Raw genomic sequence first — 6419 nt, 5'->3', positions numbered from 1 at the left:
CATAGCCTTAAGCCATTTATTGGAATCTTCTTCATAGTTCATAGGTTCGTCATGGTCTACTAACATGACTTCCAGAACATGATTACCGTACCACTCTGGTGTGGATCGTGCTCTGGTTGACCTAGGAGTTTCAGTAGTAACTTGATCTTGAAGTTTCATGATCATCATCATTAGTTTCCTCTCTAGTTGGTGTAGGCATCACGAGAATGGATTTCTCTCATGTGCTACTTGCCAAATTGAGAGGAGGCATAAATACTTCATCTAGTTCTACTTTCCTCCCACTCACTTCTTTTGAGAGAAACTCCTTCTCTAGAAAGGATCCATTCTTAGCAACAAAGATATTGCCTTTCGGATCTGTGGTAGAAGGTGTACTGTCGGTGTCAAAACCGGCGGATCTCGGGTAGGGGGTCCCGGACTGTGCGTCTAGGGGGATGGTAACAGGAGACAAGGGACACAATGTTTTACTCAGGTTCGGGCCCTCTTGATGGAGGTAAAACCCTACATCCTGCTTGATTAATATTGATGATATGGTTAGTACAAGAGTAGATCTAGCACGAGATCAAGGAGGCTAAACCCTAGAAGCTAGCCTATGGTATGATTGTTGTATGTTGGACTTGTCCTACGGACTAAAACCCTCCGGTTTATATAGACACCGGAGAGGGTTAGGGTTACACAAAGTCGGTTACAATGGTAGGAGATCTGAATATCTGCATCGGCAAGCTTGCCTTCCACGCCAAGGAAAGTCCCATCCGGATATGGGACGAAGTCTTCAATCTTGTATCTTCACAATCCAGGAGTCCGGCTGAAGGTATAGTTCGGCTACCCGGACACCCCCTAATCCAGGACTCCCTCAGTAGCCCCTGAACCAGGCTTCAATGACGACAAGTCCGGCGCGCAGATTGTCTTCGGCATTGCAAGGCGGGTTCCTCCTCCAAGTTCTTCATAAAAGTTTATAAACACTAAAGCTAGTGTCCGGCTCTGCAAAATAAGTTTCCACATATTGCCATAGAGAGAATAATATTAACACAAATCCAATCTGCTGACGTATTCCGTAACGTGAGATCACACTACGGCCAAGCCTTTATTCGAATCGTTTTCACTTCCCCACCTCAGCGTATTTTGTGAGGCGGTTTCCTTGGCACGTCTTGTCAAAGCAGAGATCGCGTCCCCTTTATTTACAGGATTCTCATCAATACGGACATGGGTAACCCAATCGTGCCCGTTAGTATGTTTTCTCGATTAAAGGCAAGTCCCAAACGGTTACGGGGAGGGCCCTTGGTATTCAACCTCTTATAAAGAGACCAAGGCCTTACTCCTTTTCAATCTCAAACGAGTTCGCCTGTCGCCTCGAGTTCCAACACCCTAGGATCCATATTCCAGGCGCTTCGGACCTTCGACAATGTCTGGTTCCGACCTTCGAGGCCGATGGATGCCCTCCCCTGTCACGGAGGAGGACGTGCTAAAGTTGAGAGAAGCCAGGTTCTTGACCGGTGAAATTTCACACATGTTGCTTGCTCAAGGGCAGGCCATCCCCAGTCCATAGCCTGGTGAGAGCGTGGTGTTCGTGTCTCACTTCCTTCGGGGGTTAGGCTTCCCAATGGATCCCTTCGTGAGGGGGCTGATGTTTTATTATGGGCTGGAATTCCATGACTTGGCTCCGGAGTCCATCCTCCAAGTTTCCTCATTCATCGTCGTGTGTGAAGCGTTCCTCCGTGTCACTCCTCACTTCGGATTATGGCTCAAGACCTTTAAGGTAGAACCGAAGATGATCGAGGGACGGCACGCAGAGTGCGGAGGCGCTGTTATAAGCAAGAAGGCCGATGCTCCATGGCCCGAGGGCCCTTTTCAAGAGGAGCTCGGCTTGTGGCAATGAGAGTGGTTCTACATTACCGCTCCTAGGGGCACCAAGTGGGTGGCGCCGCCTGCCTTTCGCTCGGGTCCCCCAAAGCAGCTAGGGTCGTGGGTCAATAAAGGCCTAGATTGGGGGTCACCCCAGGACGTGTCTTTGTTGCGGGGCCGCATCAGGGATCTCCTAGAAGGAGGTCTTATCTTGGTCAAAGTGACGCAAGTCATGCTAATCCGCCGAACACTGCCCGGTAAACGTCGTTCCCTTCGTTTGTGGGAGTTTAATCCGGAGGGACCACGAGCTCTCCAGCATTTTATGGGCGCAATGCCCGTGGAGATGTATAAAATGTTCTTTGGATCACAAGCAATGTGTCCGGATTTGACCGAGGACGCAGGTCTGAGCTGCAATCGCGCGGATACTCAAGTAAGTAGCCTTGTGCCCGGACTCGTTATCCGTATATTTGTCATAAACTGGCCCCTAAAAGAGTTGTCCCTTTAAACAGGAGTGGATAGCGAAAGCAAAGCTGATAAGGTGTCCGGCTCCCCTCCCTGAGACCAGGCCGGATCCCGTCCTAGTCAGGATGTTGAAGATTGTGCCTTTGAAGGAAAGCGAAGGAGGGGACAAGGAAACTACGGCCTCCTCGAAGGAGGCTGTTCGGAGGGAAGGAACCGAAAATTCCTCTCCCCGGGGAAGAAAAGGACCGCCTCTGAAGACCTGGAGACCATAGCCTCAAAGCGGGGGGAAAAATCCTCGTCAGAGGGTCCTACGCCGGTGGATACTTCGGCCGAATTATGCCCTCAAGGGGACTAGACCTCCAGCGAGCCGTAAGTAGAGAAATATTATATTTTTGAGAGAGAAATCCTTGCTTTATATCTGTGAAGATTAACCAAAATTTTACCTTGTAGTTCAGACCCCAGCCCTTCTCAGCAGAGCTCGTCTTCGGGGGACCTTCTTCCAGAGATGATGGAGAGCAAGACGCCTCCCCCTGCCGTACCACCTAGCGAGGCAGGCGACCCTGAGGTGTCGTCATGGAGGGCTTCTCCGAATCCGGCAGGGGAGGCAGGTAGCCACATGGCCCCCCAAGGTTCTCCTCATCCGGCCTTCGAAAGAGGCCATAGGACGAATCCGGCACCGTCTGGTGCTCGGTCGGAGGAGCTGAAGAATCTGCTAGGGCGAGCTTCTATCTCAGAGGAGCACCGTGCGTTGATGGGCACAGTGATTGAAAGGATCTCATCCGCGGAGAGCGGATTGCACGAGGCTGTCAGAAGTTTACTGACAGGTTTTGAGGTACGTGAAATAATGTACTTTTTCTGACAGTTGCACATAAATAAGATGCGCCCTGTGTAGATAGTAGCCCCTGAGACTCTGTGCGTTTTCAAAAGTGATGGCGCGCAGAGGATCATAATCCCAGGTCTAAAATGTCACCTTTGTATGTAGGTGGCGAATTGTCCGAAATCCAGCCGGACTGATGATTTTGCCGAGCTAAAGAGGCAACTTGACGTGGCAGATGCCGACATCACGCTCGTCAACAAGCGGCTTGATGAGGCTCAAGGTATGTAATTCCTCGGGCGGCACCTGGTAAGAGGAGCTTTATGCCAGTATCTTACGATGTGTGTGCTTGACGCAGATGGTGCGGCCGCCGTGGAGAGTCTTCAGGCGGAACTTTCCCAAGCTAAGGAACAAGCCAGAAAAAGTGATGCGGCTGCCGAGAAGGCCCTTGAAGAGCTGAGAGCCGAACAGGCTGCTCACTGCCGAAGCAAGAAAGAGATGGCCGAGATGGCCGTGAAGCTAAAGAGCGTTGCTGACCGTTGCAAGCTTCTGGAGAGAGAAGATCGGGCGGAACAGACGGACTTAAAGAAAGCCGTTGCCGATGCCAAGGATGCTCGCTCTGTGATGAGAGCTGCGAGGGAGGAGCTTCGTGAGGCTGGAGAGATTACGGCTGGAAAGCCCTTTATGCTGCGGAGGAAGTTTTGTGATCCTGAGCATGCTCCGTTGGACCGGCTATGGAGTATGACGGACACCTATCTGGATTTGGCGGCAAGTGCTGCTGATGCGACCAAACACTTTCGTGATCAAGCCGATCGCGAAGTGGAGAAACTCTTTTGGTCGCAGTTCCACAATCCAGAGCGTCCACTGTCAGTGGCCGATCGTCTGGCCGAATGGGCCGAGCTGAATAGGTTGTCCGGACTCGCCATGAAGTGCGTCATGAGTCATCTGTGGCCGGGGAGATCGGAGCCGAAGAGTTATTTCAGCTTGGTGCAGCAACTCCTTGGTGCGGTGCCATGTATCAATGCAGTGAAGAGGTTAGCATGCATAGAGGGTGCACGGATGGCTCTTGCCCGTGTCAAGTGAAAGTGCAACTATCCCTAGGTGGTTTTGGTAATTCATAACAACATATAGCTTATTGAGCTAATGCTATTCCAAGATGATCATTTCAGGAAAGCTCAATGATTGGCATGGCATGGATGGTGAAAGTGGAACCCTCAAAATGCTAAGGACAAAGGATTGGCTCTAGCTCATATGCTCAAGACTCTTCATTTTACATTTTAGTGGTCCAAGATCACATTGAGTCCATAGGAAAAGCCAATACTATCAAGGAGGGATGAGGTGTTGCTTAATGAGGCCCTTGCTTCATGTGCTTATGATATGCTCCAAAATCCTCAGCTACTTTCCCATATCCACATTTGACCTAAACCCAAAGCCAAACTCGGACCTACCGATTCTTTCAACCCGGCGCCACCGAGTTTCACTTGTCATAGCCATTGCCAAACCCTAGCAAATCGGTTCTACGGATAGGGATCTCGATCTCACCGAGATGGGATTGCAATTTCACTGTTTTCCTTTCTGTAACTTTTCGGTCTCACCGAAAGAGCGAATCGGTCCCACCGAGATTGCAATGTAAACTCACTGTTTCCTTTTTGTAACATTTCGGTCTCACCGAGAAGAGCGAATCGGTCCCACCGAGTTTTCCTGACCAACCCTCTGGTTAGCTTATTACCAAATCGGTCTCACCGAGTTTGTGTAATCGGTCTCACCGAGATTACGTTATGCCCTAACCCTAACCATATCGGTCCTACCGAGTTGCATGTCAGTCCCACCGAAAATCTCTAACGGTCACTAGGTTTACTTTTTCGGTCCGACCGAGTTTGTTGATTCGGTCCCACCGAGATTGGTAAATTGTGTGTAACGGTTGGATTTTGTGTGGAGGCTATATAAACCCCTCCACCTCCTCTTCACTCGTGGAGAGAGCCATCAGAACACATCTACACTTCCAACTCATATGTTCTGAGAGAGAACCACCTACTCATGTGTTGAGGCCAAGATATTCCATTCCTACCACATGAATCTTGATCTCTAGCCTTCCCCAAGTTGCTTTCCACTCAAATCTTCTTTCCACCAAATCCAAATCCTGTGAGAGAGAGTTGAGTGTTGGGGAGACTATCATTTGAAGCACAAGAGCAAGGAGTTCATCATCAACACACCATTTGTTACTTCTTGGAGAGTGGTGTCTCCTAGATTGTCTAGGTGTCACTTGGGAGCCTCCGACAAGATTGTGGAGTTGAACCAAGGAATTTGTAAGGGCAAGGAGATCGCCTACTTCGTGAAGATCTACCGCTAGTAAGGCAAGTCCTTCGTGGGCGATGGCCATGGTGGGATAGACAAGGTTGCTTCTTCGTGGACCCTTCGTGGGTGGAGCCCTCCATGGACTCGCGCAACCGTTACCCTTCGTGGGTTGAAGTCTCCATCAACGTGGATGTAGGATAGCACCACCTATCCGAACCACGGGAAAAACATCCGTGTCTCCAATTGCGTTTGAATTCTCCAAACCCTTTCCTTTACATTCTTGCAAGTTGCATGCTTTACTTTCCGCTGCCAATATACTCTTTGCATGCTTGCTTGAATTGTGTGATGATTGCTTGACTTGTCCTAAAATAGCTAAAATCTGCCAAGAACTAAAATTGGGAAAAGGTTGAGTTTTTATTTGGTCAAGTAGTCTAATCACCCCCCTCTAGACATACTTTCGATCCTACATCAAGACATACTGGGCGGAGATGGAGACCACCGTTGTTGCATCCCAAGATTCGGACAAAAGCCGAGTACCCTCCGAGCACTATTTTCAGGAAGTCCTTGAAGGCGCTCGTGTAATAGAGACGCAGTGCTCGAAGGATGCTATGTTCGAATAGCATGTGCCATTGTAAGGCGGTAGTTTGATAAATTGTTGGAACTTTTTATACTTGTGCCTGCAAGTATTATAACACCTCATGTGTGGCCGTTTAAAAAATATATATATAATCTGAAAGATGGCAGTCGTTGGCTTCAGCCCCCACGCACATAGTGCGGGGTTGCTCGCAGAAGGCGCATTTTCACACTTAATCCAACGTCTTGGTCCTACAAAGGAGTTGATAGCGCAGCGAGCTAGGCAACCGGACTATAATGCTTTAACACTTTCACTTAGCCATAGGAGCTTGACAGTGAGGCTACTTAGATAGCCCCTGGTGGCAACTGCGCTCGCCCGAGTTCGGGGCGCGTGTATGCCTGGCCGGGAAACGGCCCTTCGTTAATGCGGAGGAAT

The sequence above is a fragment of the Triticum urartu genome, chromosome 2 (genome assembly GCF_003073215.2).
Source record: "Triticum urartu cultivar G1812 chromosome 2, Tu2.1, whole genome shotgun sequence".
Classification (NCBI taxonomy): Eukaryota; Viridiplantae; Streptophyta; class Magnoliopsida; order Poales; family Poaceae; genus Triticum; species Triticum urartu.
The sequence above is the reverse complement of the archived record's forward strand: the minus strand, read 5'-3'. Positions refer to the sequence as shown.